The sequence below is a fragment of the Theobroma cacao genome, chromosome 4 (genome assembly GCF_053813885.1).
Source record: "Theobroma cacao isolate CCN51 chromosome 4, ASM5381388v1, whole genome shotgun sequence".
In the NCBI taxonomy this organism is placed as follows: Eukaryota; Viridiplantae; Streptophyta; class Magnoliopsida; order Malvales; family Malvaceae; genus Theobroma; species Theobroma cacao.
Window position 1 is genome coordinate 23,185,652 of NC_142642.1, and position 15,025 is coordinate 23,200,676.

At 31.9% G+C, this 15,025-nt stretch overlaps 1 non-coding gene across 1 annotated transcript; it reads left to right on the forward strand.

Annotated features, from left to right (window-relative positions):
• Positions 1-14,045: 14,045 nt before the first annotated feature.
• Positions 14,046-14,152, forward strand: LOC148763180 (small nucleolar RNA R71). The gene has a single exon (XR_016026061.1). It is a non-coding gene; the product is annotated as a small nucleolar RNA R71 (small nucleolar RNA).
• The last annotated feature ends 873 nt before the right edge of the window (positions 14,153-15,025 follow it).

Genomic DNA, 15,025 nt, shown 5'->3' on the forward strand with positions numbered 1-15,025 from the left:
TTAAGGCTAAATACTTAACTTTTCTTTCTTCGGCCAGCATGAAAAATACTTAAATTAGGATGAAACACCTTACAAATTTTACTATGATTAATTTAAAATTTTATTTTATCAATTTTAATCAATTAATAAAATCAAATGAAATTCAATATCTACTGTTAATATGATTATCCTAGGGGATAAAAGAATTGAATATTTCTGTTATACGAGTAAAAAAATTTTGTATGGCATCTGCTTATGTTGGATTTTACTTTCTTTCTTTTCTTTTTTCATCTTTCATCAACATTAATTTGCATATAGTCCAAATGTAACCGACATCAACCATTGTTGCCTAACACATCAACGTCATATCATTACTTTTCAAATAAAAAAATTACTAATTAGGTGGATGCATTAGTCACAAAGGCCATTATCAAAAGACTAACCTAATAAGGTGTCTAGTGCTCATACTTATAAATTTTTCAAAATTTATCTACTTGTTTGATATGATGTGAGATTAAAGCACCTTCCTTACTTCTTTTGAAGCGCTTGGTGTGACATTCTCACTCACCCAATTCAACAACGTTCTTGTCGCAATCGACTACCATGCTTACCTCCCTTTTAGAGGTACTTGGCATGAATCGAGTATAAGTCGAGTCCATTCTAACACTATTTTGTCACAAGATCATTATCCTCTCCCTAAAGACTAACATGATAAATTGTACAATACCCATACTTATAAGCTTTTCAAGATCTCTTTACTTGCTCAATATGAGATTAAAGCACCTCACATATTTCCTTCGAAACGTAGGGATCAAGTTTGAAATTTTGAATAATCCAAGAATACATTTTATTTTACTTAATTACAAGTTTTTGTAAATGATGAATTGTATTATGTATTAGCTATTTCTAAAAAGGCCAATGTTTTAATAATTAGATTGGTTATATATTAAGCTCGTAAGGGTATAGGTTTCCAGTTTACAATACAAAAAAATAAGGTATCAACGACGGTTATTACGTTGGTAAAATTTTGTCAAAAATTACCAATGAAATGCCAAACAAATGTTGATTACTTGATCGACATTATATTATTTATATAAAACCAATGGATTTTACGGACCAAATATGAATAGTTGGTAATTGGTCAATGATGAATTGTCTTTAAAGAAATAGGAATTATGGGAGGTGTAAGAAAATGAGAGATACCATGTTTTTCAAAAGTGGAGCGAAGATGAAGAAATTCACCACCATTTTCGGAATAAAACGAAATTATACGACGTTGGAAATATTTCTTGACTACAATTTAAATTTGATAAAAATGGTGAGAACTTCATATGTTTGTTTGATTGGAAATAGCCAAGTATATTTTGTATAATGATAAACAAATAATAGGTAATAAGTAAAACCATCCATTAAAGAAATTGGTGAGGGACCCCAAATATCAGAATGAATAAGTTCAAGAAGAGCATTGCTAGTCATAGATGAAGTTGAAAAAGGCAACTTATGCATTTTATTACACTTACAAGAATTACATGAAAATTATTACGAACCACAGAAGACACAGGTAAAGGAAATGAGTTGAGAATGTAACATAAAATGAAGTAAGAGGGATGACCAAGCCAATTGTGTCAGTCTTGGAATGAAGCTTTGATAGTAGCAAGAGCAAAAAGAGAAAGCGAGACAAAGGAAGACAATATGGTAGAATGGGTTGGCCATTCATAGAAGCCATCTTTAAGCTTCCCCACTATTAACCATGCCCCTGTGTGAAAATTCTTCACAACAAATGAAGAAGGTGAGAACTCAATTGTAGCATCATTAGATGAACAAAATTGGAAACTTAAATCAAATTCTTTTTCATGCTTGGCACACAAAGAACATTGGAAAGATAAAGAGGTTTAGTAAAGCAAGCAAGTGTAGTAGATCTTGTATGTGTAATACCAAGACTTTTACCATCACCAATCATAATTTCACTTGATCCATCATACTCAGAGTGAAGGGACAAATTATTAAGATCAGATGTCACATGATAAGAAGCACCCGAATCAACTACTCAATTGGGTGAAGAGTTGGAAAGTTGAGCGGCAAGGTGAGCTTGTGGTTGTGACATCATGAAATGTGGCGATGGAGGCATGGATGAAGGATTGAAATTAGGTGTAGATGATTGAAACATCCAAGGAATAGCAGTTTGTAATTTGCGGCACTTCTTAGCATCATGTCTAGGAATTTCATAAAACTAGCAAACAACGTTGGTTTGGGTTTGTGGATTCTGCCTATAGCCAATTCAATTTGAGGAAAACTTGTTGGGTGAGGGCTGATCAGGTTTCAAATACAAATAAAATTACAGCGAAAATAAATTTAAAAAATTAATTTCGCCTCACCTTCCTAGGATCTCTTTCATGTCAAATTAAGTACAAAATTAAATTAAAATAAAAGTATATGATCATATCACTTTACCTAAATAAAAAAGGTTGATGAATCCTTTGTTAAACCACCAAATCAGCCTTTAAAAAGCTCAACCACCTCAACCTCGTTGTTGCAAACCAAAGCTGTCTGAGGAATCCTTGTGCAACCTCTAATGGTGATCCACACCAATGAATGAGAAAATCCTTCTTTAAGGATTGGGAGTGCTATGCCTTGACAATGTGCTAGTAAAGATGAGTTTCATAAACTCATAATCCACACAAAATTGTGGGGCTGAACACACAAAAAAATGAAGTGAATGAAAAACTATTTTTCTTCACACAAAGAACGGCAAGACAAAAGAATTTCTAATGTGCGGTTCACCTTTTTTTTATTCACTCGTTTTCCACACTTTTTTTTTTTGAGGCTATAGCAAGGTATTTATACCTTGGATTAATTTTAAACCCTAATTACAAAACTATTTTGTAATTGCCAATTAATTCAATAATTTGAATAAACAATTTAATTAAGTCATATAGAAGCCCAATTAACTTAATTGTTTAATTTAATCAATTAGACCCAATAACTTAATTAAACAATTTAATTAATTAAGCCCAACAATTTAATTAAACAATTTTAATCAATTAGGCCCAATGACTTAATTAAACAATTTTAATCAATTAGGCCCAATGACTTAATTAAACAAATTTAATCAATTAGGCCTAATAACTTAATTGTTTAATTTAATTAATTAGGCCCAATGACTTAATTAAACCATTTAATTAATTAGGCTTAATGATTTAATTGAACAATTTAGTTAATTAGGCACAACTTAATTAAACAATTTTAATCAAGTGCTTGAAAAACTCATAACTTCTAATTTGATTAAGTCTAACTTAATCACCTCTCCCATTTTATTTTCAACATTCAGTTTAGGTGTGTGACCCATTAGGCTTTTAACATGTTGGCAATGAACTCAATATATAATTCTTAAGTTAAATTTAGAATTAGACAAATTTAAACTACTTTAAATTTATCATTAATCAAGTTAACTACTTAGAGTTCATAGACCAAGATTGGGATCTAGTAATCCATCATGGCCACCCAAATGTTAGAAGAGTTAAGATGGTTTGACTCAACCTTTCAATGATCAACCTTTTAGTGTAATTCATTCCCTCATCATATATCCCAGAGATGATAAGAGCATGGTGCAGTGTCTACTCTTATTAATCTCCATATTCATTCTTAAAGTTTGATCATCAACTTTATAAAGGCTTATGAAACTCCTTTCATAATCTTCAAGTCGCCTTGGCTTAGGACTTCAATAAGCTAATATCAACCAAGAACAATTAGGATATGTCCCCTGCATCACTTGGGGTGATGATTCCTATCTTGACCACTCATTTGCCTTCACACACTTCATGCTATACCTAAAAACATCTTGTTTTGGCATTCTTGGTTAGGCACCTGTAGGGATGAAATCAAAGCATAGCACTCCACACATAAGACAACATGGTGTCTCAAGTCTAGGGAGTATTTACGCAACTAACACATGAGAAGTATTGCATAGACACTTGAGTGAAATACCAAGTGCACTTTTCATCGCGGGTCATGTTCGGTGAACTTGTTCTCCTAGGAAAGCACCTACATTCTAGTTCTAAGTATCTTTATACTTCAACCTATGAGATCGGTTGCTTACTTCTCAAGTAAGGAACATAGAATGTATCAGTCTCTAAGTATCATTGATGTCCAGTCTCAATGATACATTGACTAGGAACATTTTGATATTACGCTTTGATGCATAAAGATCTCATAACTGCAACCCATTACAATTCCCTTGCAAGGCATATTAATCTAATGGACTTCATCCAATTAGACTTATAACTTTTTATAATTGATGTCTTATTGATGAAGGACAACCTTTAATCATTCAACATGAATGATGTTGTTGCATGATTGGAATCAAGCCTTAACCAATCCCAATTGGCTACAAGGCTCATCCCAACAAAACTATCATTGGTGGGATTGCGAGGTTCCTCTATTGTTGTTCTCTCATCTATTTCTATTATTTCGATTAATGTTGGCAGTGGTAAAAGTTGTATTAGACTCGACATCTCATTTCAAAAATGCTTCATAATCTGCAAGTTTGTTGTGGAGTTTTTTAAAAGATATAATAGATTCATTAGCATGTATAACAGCTCCAATCTCCTTAAAGTCAGAACCCAAACCATTGAGAACGTGAAAGACAACTTCATCATCATATAAGGGTGCATCAGTAGTAGCAAGAGTGTCACTGATTGGTTTAATGGTATGCATATAAAAAAATATGCTGGCAGTGCCTTCAGTAATTTTGTTTAAGGTGTCTCGAAGACTCATGATTCATCCTCGAGTGGGTTTGGCATAAATAAGATGAAGCTTGGCCAAAAAATCACGAGATGTCTTTGTGGAGGTTACGAATGGAAACATTTCAAGAGATAAAGAGGTAATGAAAGCACTTCAAAGAATTTGGTCTTGGCGGATCCAAAATGAGTTATTATTGTTGTTGAAAACATTAAGAGTGTCATTGACATAGCTAAGAAGGTCATATCCAATTGGAAGAGATAGCCATTGAGTGTGCCACAAAATATAATTAGTGGCAGTGAGTTTGAGAAGAGCTTATGCAGCGGTATTAATTAAAAGGAGATCTTGTTATGAGGTGAGGGAGGTGAAGGTATTGGAGATTGGAATAGGTGATGGGATAGTTTGATTTGTTGAGGAATTTGATTTAGCCATTGACAAAGATAAGATGTATGAAAAAAAAACGATAGAGGAAAAATGTTGTTGATTTCTCACGCAAATGCACGTATCATTAACAAGTAATATAGTTGTCACGACCCGAAACTCCCCATCGGGCTAGTGACAACTGCCGCGAAGCCTCGACAAACATTCTTCACCCCGAATGTCGATCGAAACCCCGCAAGGCTCTCGTATCAGCTTTCGCACTTCCCCGGTAAGCAATAGTTATCAAATATCAAAATTCAAGGGATTACAAATCATTTCCAAATCAGAACATAACATTTTGTTTTCTGGCTCACAAGGGCATTTTCATCATTTCATTTTTTTTTAAATCTCAAAACTTTCTAAAAATGTAGTAGGTAAGCAGAAAATATATATTTAATGATTTAAAAATAAATTAAGTATCTAAAACGTTCATTTGAAATGAAAATTTGACCATTTGAATATAATAAAAATATTCAATAAAATAACTATTTTCTTGTAAAATAATTTTCGTAAAACTATCGGTACATAATTCTTATAGCGTAAAAGTTAATTATATTCATATATACTATAAAGCAAACAACAAAAGCATAAAATTTCTTTTACAGTGACACGTGGGCCCACATCTATCCAAAATGCATCGGAAGCTGAAAACCTACAACTTTTACCGATTCGAGTCCAAATGAAGATCCTTGTCAAAGTCAACTAACTATGGAATTCCCCGATCCTGAAATGTGAGGAAATGAGGGTGGTGAGATTATAAAATCCCAGTGAGTAAACAGATACCATCTAAACTATCTAAAGTCGAGTAAATGGAGACAATTAAAATAAATCATCATACTGTAATTTTATTACCTTTCAACTCATTTCAACCAAATAAAATTAATCCATAAAAATCGAGTAATCAACTTGGCTTATGAATTTCTTAAAATTTTGGCTCGTGCCAAAACTCATACTCGGTGATACCTTGAGCAAGGCATCCAATCGAGTCCGCTAAGGCTGTTAAAATTTGGTATACACTTAAAATATATTTTTAGTTTGAGAAAAATACAACCGTTCCTTGGCGTTGGCTGAGTTCCCCTTCACGTGGTGGTTTAGCGTGAAGTGAACCCTAAGCTTTACCCCAAGAGATACCCTATGCGCCTCTCCGTTCGAGGTAAGAATATAATGGAGTTTACCGTGCCCCTCTAATAGGCTGGTCCACCCCTCTGCAGTGAATAATTAATATATAATCCACCAATCAATAAAATTTATTCTAGCATGACATGGCAATTTATCGCAACTTAGCCTCTCAAGGCTGAATACACAGTATAAATAATTCTAACACCAAAATCAGTTTAGCCATTCATGCTCATTTATTGTCATAAGCCATTCAATTCAAAACTATAAATTTGCAACACAAGCAGGCAGTCTCCAATTACTCTATTTTCAAAACCAATATTCGATTTTTCAGAAAATTTATAAAATCATTTTATAAAATCACAATTTTTCCTAAAACATAGCAATTTACCATTTAAACCCATTTTTCATAAAATCACATAATTGTATAAAACTACTTTAGATAATTAAGACGATAATAAGTTCACTCATAGTTCTAGGAGTCGATGTACTCCTAATCCCAGTCTCCAAGCACAATCTCTGTACTTTTACCAGTGTACTTTGCTCACCACCTATCTACTATGTACAATACATAATTCATCACATCAATGCTTGACCATTATAAAATCAATTTAGGCTCGGTATATATGCATGATATGATATACAACTTATCAGACTACCGTTTAAATACGGTGCTGACTTAATTCGGCCTATTATCTTCAATTTAACTCCAAATCAATTCTTCTCACTTTCTACACTCCAATTATACCTAAATTACCTTAATGACTGTGAATGAGATTCAATTTATCAGTCTCGGTAGCAAATTATGAAAATACCCCTAGTGGGTAAAAATTCGTATTTTTGCTTTGAAAATTCCCATTATTTTTCTAGGCTCATAATTCATCATTTCTTAACTAATTCTCCTAGAATGAAAATCAAATTCATCCTCACTCAACACATGGTAAATTCGACCATTAAGGGTTGTGGGAGAAAATAAATTCTTTTCTTGTTGTTTTGTTTCTAAATATACTAAACTAACTTAAAACACTAACATAACTTAAAATCAAATTAATCTAACAACTTTCTCTCTCCTAACCCATTTTTCAGAATTGAATTCATCATAATAACTTAATATTCAACCATGGAAATCAAGAACAAAAGCATGGGTAAGCTAGGTATCAAGGAGAACTAAAGAAATTCTAACTTACCTAGCTTGTTTCCTTGATTTCTTCACTTTTTCTTTGAATTTTCACCTAGGTTTTCTTGTTTTTCCCTTTGTTCTTCCTCTCTTTCTCTCTCTTCCATGCTTGGCCGGCCATATGAAGAAAATGGGCTGATTTTATGTCTTTTTATAAAGAAATAATAAAATAATAAAGGTATGACACATGGCATTTTTTTATTGGTCTATTTTTAAAATTTTAAAATTTTAATCCTTTTTATCTCCACCACACAATTAGTCAATGGTCAAAATGAGGATAAAGGAAGACCATGTGCTGGAAAAATGTCCTGGTGGTGAAAAATTACAATTTTGCCCCTGGGGTGGCAAATTTATCATTTTATCCTTTTACTCCAAATTATACCAAAATTAAAATTTTTCACTTCTAAACCTCAAATCTTACTCCAATAAGTCAAATTATACTCCAATAAGTCAAATGGGGCCAAAAAAATCTTTTCTAAAATTTCCATTTTGTCTCCAGGTGGCAAATGACCATTTTACCCCTAGATAGCGAAAATTTCGGTTTGACTCCAAATTGATCCTTGAACTCCGAATCACCATATTAAACCATTCTAGGACTTTAAAATTCTTAATTTCATCATGAATTCTCTATTTGATCTAGTTTGAGGCTTAAATCAACTTTGTTGTACGTCTAGGTACAATACCGACTTTTTTGTAAATTTTTCGAGACTCTCTTAGCATGCAAACATGCTATCCATCACATGTATGTCATGACAAATATTTTTATAGAGTCGGGCTTGTCATCTTCTCCCCTACTTGGATCAACCATATGATCCTTCTTCATGACTGATTTCGATATCCGGCTAAATATTAATATTTTAATATTATTTCATTAATAAAATATTATTTTATTCTAAAAATTTTATCTTGTCTCCTTAGTACCCAAAATACCTTATTATGCCTCACTTGACTTCCAAATCGCCTTTTATCTCACAAATTCTCCTCCGATAAAATTAGTATTATTTTATTGTTATTTTCTCACTTGCGAAATATTTTATCCTAAATTACTCTTTTCGTCTTTTATCACTTCTAAACATTTTAATTGACCTCAATTTGCATTCGATCAACTTTATTTATCACCATATCAAAGTATGGGGTATTTCAATAGTAATGAAGTAGAGTACAGAGAATTATTTAATTCCTATTGTTAACTACTAAAATTATAACACCCTAATTTTATCCAAACAATTAAAATAAAAAAATTAAAACTAATAAACTAAAACTAAAATTAAATAGTAAATAAAACTCACATAACTACCAAACCTAAGATTATAATATCCCTAAATACTTCATCTGATTATTGTCTCTCTCTCCTAACTTAGTTTAATGGTTTAAGTTGCTAACCTAGAGTCCTAAATTATTTACAAGTCTCTGTCGAGTTTCTTAGAAAAATACATTTCTAAATTAATTTACTATATGTCTATGCAAATTATATTGAAGAAAGATTCATTAAGTTTGTGCTCTAATCTTGGCTACGTATGGCTTATAAGCGTATGTCTACCCTATATGCAAATCAAACCACCTAATCAATTAAGTGTATTCGATCATACACTATTTTATTCAAGGTCTACCTAAATCTCCTTCGTTAAGGTTTAACCTAGGTTTCCAATTCAATCTAATTGGTGATCAGGCAATTAGAAGCATTAAGAACATAATAAAATAAACAACTTAAATCTATAAAACATAAGCAAAAGAGAGATAAATAATTTAGACTATATATTGAGTTCAATTATAATCGTAGATTAAAAATTTAGTTCCCCATCAAATCATACATCATCATTGAATAAAATTTAAACATTAAAAACAAAACCAAGAAATAAGAGAATAAAAGAAAATATAGAAAAACTCATGAATTGTGTTCTTGATCTCTAAATCTCCTTGAATACTGTAAATTCTTCTTAGCTTCAATGACTCTGTGGCTTAACTCTTCGATGTTAATTTTGTGTTTGTTTTCCCTTTTTTCTCAAGTCCTTTGAAAGGTTGTTTTATAGGCTTTGACGTTAAACCAAGTTACAGCCTTGCCCAATTAATTAATAGAAATCATAATTGCTCTATAACTGCTACAGTGTGTTAACTTTGACAAGATTTTTGACCATCCTACAAGCTGAACTGGTAAAGTGGTAAACATGAAAGTGGTAGATTTTTGTCTTAACTTTTCAATGGTCAAAGAATCACTTCATTTGGAACTCTGTAGAGAAAGTTATGGCCAAAATACCAAAATATGTGCATTGAAAGTCTGCACCTCGAAATTGCTCTCATTTTTTTACTAAAATTCTTCTTTCAAATACCAATAAAAGCATAAATAAATCAATAACAACCTCTCTAAACCATATTAACACCAAATTAATCATAAAATTAACCATGATTAGATTGACTCACCTAAAATAACTAATTTAAAGTAATTATATAAAATTTACTAATTTTTATGCATTACTACAAAAACTAAGCCTAATTATTATCAAAATTAAGCTCAAATAACTCTATATTATAGAGTTATGACACCCCCAAACTTAATATTTTGCTAGTCCTCGAGCAAAATATAGAAAAGAAACTAACTTACGAAAATCAAATTCAGTTAATAAAAACTAACATAAATATAGTTACTCTTACTACTACTACCACTAGATACAGATAAAGTGCACAAACTCAATGATTCTCCTTAAATTCCTCAAAAATATGTCTATCAATAATTAACCTAAGTAAACATATAGGCATAATTTAAATTCATGTTTCAATTCTAATGCAAGTACATTCTCGAATGGATTTCTGTGTGTGTGTAATCTTATATCAAGAATATCATGATATCCAGATGAGTTTATGCCAACACAAATTTTAAATTACTACTAGATTCCATAGGTTTACTTTTCATCTCTCTCTCCACTAATGTAGACCAGTACAAAGCTAGGGATCAATAGGACTTTATAAAGCTTGTAATGTATGGCTAGGTTCAAGGTATGATAAAGGATATTAATGTGGCTCAAATCACCATAAGCACATAATTATTCTAGGTCCTATATATAGAGCTCTATTTTCCTGCTCCTAGTACACATTTTCTTCTACATTTGAACTTTTCTTTTATTCAACACACATTTTTTTTTCACAATTTCACAATTTTGCACCCCCAAACTTATTTTCTTTGTATTGTAGGTAATGGGGTTATTTTTCATATTTTGAACTTCTCTTTCTTTTTTTTTTTTTCATCAACATCACATTTCCACATTTTTCAACATTTAGCTCAATTTATATTTCCTAAAACAATATACATGCTTAGGGGTGAGGGTTGCAAAATTGAAAAAATTAATATGCAGTTAAACAAAGAAAAGGGAAATTAGGCTCAAAAGGGGTATACTAGGGATAAAATTTAACAAGGTTGGTTTTTTAGGCTCAAACAGTCCAAAGATGGCCTAGACCATCTCCCTAACTAAGTATTGCCTAAGATTTCACCTTGAGAAAAAATCAAGCAAATTCTAAAACTCATGACTTAATCTAAAATTCACATCAATATAAACCTTCTCTAAATATTCATAATAATTCAAAGTAAAAGATATAGTACTCAAAATTGTGGAAATCACATCCTAACAATGGTACTTAACAAAAAAATTTAGCATGAATACAAACAAAAACCTTATTCACCAAAGGTTAAAAATGTAAGACAACTAATTATCATCATTGGATAAAAAATATCATTGAAAAAATTGGCACAACTTTACTCTAGATTCCTAAAATTCAAACAAGAAATAAATTCATTTACCAACTAATCCTAAATTATTTATAAATACGCATGCAAATAAAATTAGATCTTAAACTTCCACAAAATATTCACTACCAGAAAAATAAATTTACCCCTCCAAACTTTAACTAAACATTATCCTCAATGTTAGAAAAAAATAAAAGAAAGGTATAGAATACTCCCCTGATTATTGAATGATTTTTTGAAAAACTCTAATCCTCCTCCTTATTGTTATCTTCCTCATTCTCACTTTTTAGTAGGAATTTTTTTTTACTAAAAAAAATAAATAAAGGTTGATGTAGAAATAAATAAATAAAAATAACTAAAAAGAAAATGAGGGGTTTTATTGGGTAATGGGTTGTCCAAATAAAAAAGGGGGATTGGGTTTGGGTAGTGGGTAATGGGTAAATGGGCAATGGGTAGTCCAAATAGGAAAAAGGAATTGGGTTTGGTTAGTGGGCTGCCTAATGTTGACAGCCCAATGAAGGGTGGTGGGTAGTGGGCTGCCAATTTCAGGGGGGGTAAAAAGGGGTTATAGGGGGCCCGTTTATGGCTTTTTTTTTTTTTTTTACAGAGCTATGACTCTGAGCCTGGTGAGCCGCGGCTCACATTGTTGGAAGCTCGCTAAGTCGCAGCTTCCCATAGTGGGAGCCGCGGCTTACCCTTTTTTTTGAATTTTTTTTTATTTTTTTATGTTTTTTGAAAAAAAAATTTTGAAAATTTTTTTGACATGAAATTTTTTTGAAATATGTATTTTTTGAAATATATATTTTTTGAAATTTTTTTGAATTTTTTTTACATGAACCTACACAAATAAAAGAGAGTGTTAATAATTTAATAATTAAATAAAAGAAAATAAAAGAAAGTAAGTTAGAGTGTTTTGGTTGCCTTCCAAGAAGCGCTTCTTTATAGTCACTAGCTTGACTATAGTAACCCCTTCTACACTACTTTATGCGACTCGAGATTTTCTTTATTGACCTTGACTACTACAGTAAGTCAACTATAAATCTCGATAACATCAGAAGGATGACTTTTTATCACCTTAAACTTGTGCCCCCAATATGGTCTAAGATTCCAAGACAAAAGATGAGGTTGTGAATCAGACAGTACTACTCGCTATCCAACCACAAAATAAAGATAGTTGGAAAGTGGTGGTAGTTTTGTCTTAAGAATTAGCGCCTGTTCTGTTGAAAGTGGTGGAATAGGCTTACCTTTTCTCTCATTGACTAAATCCACTTTATAGTAACTATCTGTATAGGGATATTGAGTTGCATTGAACAAATTCCTCCTCTCCAACTCTGAAAGTTATTTTTCCATTCTTCACATCAATAATTGCTCCAGCTGTAGCTAAAAATAGTCTTCCCAAAATAAGAGAAATTTCAACATCATCTTCAATCTCGAGCACGATGAAGTCTACCAGAATATATAAATGCCCAACTTTAAGCCAAACATCCTCTACAATCCCAACTGGGTGCCTGATTGTTCTATTTGCTAATTGCAAGATAATTGTAATAGGTTGTATCTCTTGAAATCCAAGTTTGCTGGCAATAGACAAAGGCATTATTGAAGCACTAGCACCTAAATCACATAAAGCTTTAGAAATTTTAAAACTATCAATAGTGCATGGAATAGAAAAACTCCCTAAATCTTTAAGCCTTGGTGAAAGCTTATTCTGGATTATAGCACTACACTCTTTAGTAAGTGCAACTGTCTCAAACTCTTCTAATTTTCTCTTTTTGGTTAGGATGTCTTTCAAGAATTTAAGATAATTTGGCATTTGTTCTAAAGGATCAGCAAAAGGAATATTAATGTGCAGTTTTTTAAATACCTCAAGAAATCTCTAGAATTGTTTGTCAAGTTTTTGCTTTTGAAAACGTTGAGGAAAAGGTGGTGGAGGTGTAGTAGCAGATTGTGATTTTTCTTTTGAATTTTCAGTAGATTTTTTAACCACAATATCTTTTTTAGCATCTTTTTCAATTTCTTCTCATCAGATTGAATTAAAATCTCAGGATTTAATGCTTGATTACTTACCTTTTTATGTACCTCTTTTCCATTGCGGAGAGTAATTGCCATACAATGTTCCTTACCTTCTCTTCTTGGGTTAGGTTCAGTATCACTTGGTAAAGTACCATGAGGTCTAGTATTTAAAGCACTGGCAAGTTGGCCTACTTGTATCTCAAGATTTCTAATGGAAGCTGCTTGATTTTGAATGGAGGCATCAATCCTTATCATTAATGCATTAGTCTTTATCATGAATGCATTAGTCTTTGTCATGAATGCATCAGTCTTTGTCATGAATTGCATGAACATATCCTCCATTGAAGGCTTTTTCTCTAGCATAGGAGCTCTAGATGAAAATCCAAGGGGAAAGTTTGACTTAGCCATTGATGCAGACCTTTGGTTGTTATTCCATGAAAAATTAGAATGATTCTTCCAACCAGGATTATACGTGTTGGAATAAAGATTGTTCTGTTGCCTATTTTCAACAAATTAACAAGACTCAGAATAGATGGGACAATTGTCATTGGAATGTCCTTCCCCATAAAATTCACATGTCATAAAGGAGTTTTAAACAACATTAACACTCAGTTTATCTATTTCTTTACGAGAGAGGCCAATTGTGTAGAGACAGTGTTTATCACATCTAATTCATGAATTCCAGCAATTTTTCTTGTACCCAATCTTTCAGATGGCCGTTGATAATTATTAAAAGCTATCTCTTCGTGCAAATCATAAGCCTCATCAATGGATTTACTCATGAGTGCACCTCTAGCAACAACATCAATGCTAATTCTAAAAGGTCCCAGCAAACCATTATAAAAAGTCAGAACTTGCAGCCACTTAGTTAATCCATGGTGAGGACATCTTCTCATCAAATCTTTATACCTTTCCCAAGCCTTATATAGTGATTCAGAATCAAATTGTATGAAAGAAGTGATATCTTTCCGCATCTTTGCTGACTTTGCAGGTGGAAAGAATTTTGCTAAGAATTTTTGAGCCAAATCATCCCAAGTATTAATGGAACAGTAGGAAGCGAATTTAACCAATTCTTTGCTTTATCTCTCAATGAAAAAGGGAAAAGCCTCAATCTTATGGCATCATCAGTAACACCATTAGCCTTGAATGTATCGCAGATTTCCAAGAAATTTATAATATAAGCATTCGGATCATCATTAGGTAAACACCTAAACTGAACAGCAGTTTGAATTATCTGAATGATTGATGACTTAATTTCAAAATTGTTGGCTTGAATAGGAGGTCTTCGGATACTAGAGTAGAGATTTTGTAGTTGTGGGATTGCATAATCCCTCAAAGGCTTGGTTTCATCCTCTTGTTGCTCAGCCATTGTTTTACTTGGAGCAGAAATTTTTTTTATTTTTCCTCCGAAGTCTATGAAAAGTTTTATTGATTTTGGATTAAAAGGAACAATTTCCAAATTTCGGGCTCTTCACATACAATGACCAAAAGTACCTGAAAAAAGAATAAAATTAAAGAAAAAAAAGTTTAGATTAAAATTAAGAATGCTTAGTATTAATATTAACAAAAAAGAATTAAAAATCAATTCCTCAGCAATGACGTCAAAAACTTGTTTTAATTTCTCACGCAAGTGCACGTATCGTTAACAAGTAATATAGTAATGAAGTAGAGTATTGTTCCCACAGAGAATTATTTAATTCTTACTGTTAACTACTAAAATTATAGCACCCTAATTTTATCTAAACAATTAAAATAAAAAAAATTTAAAACTAATAAACTGAAACTAAAATTAAATTATAAACAAAACTCACTTAACTACCAGACCTAAGATTATAATATCCCTAAATACT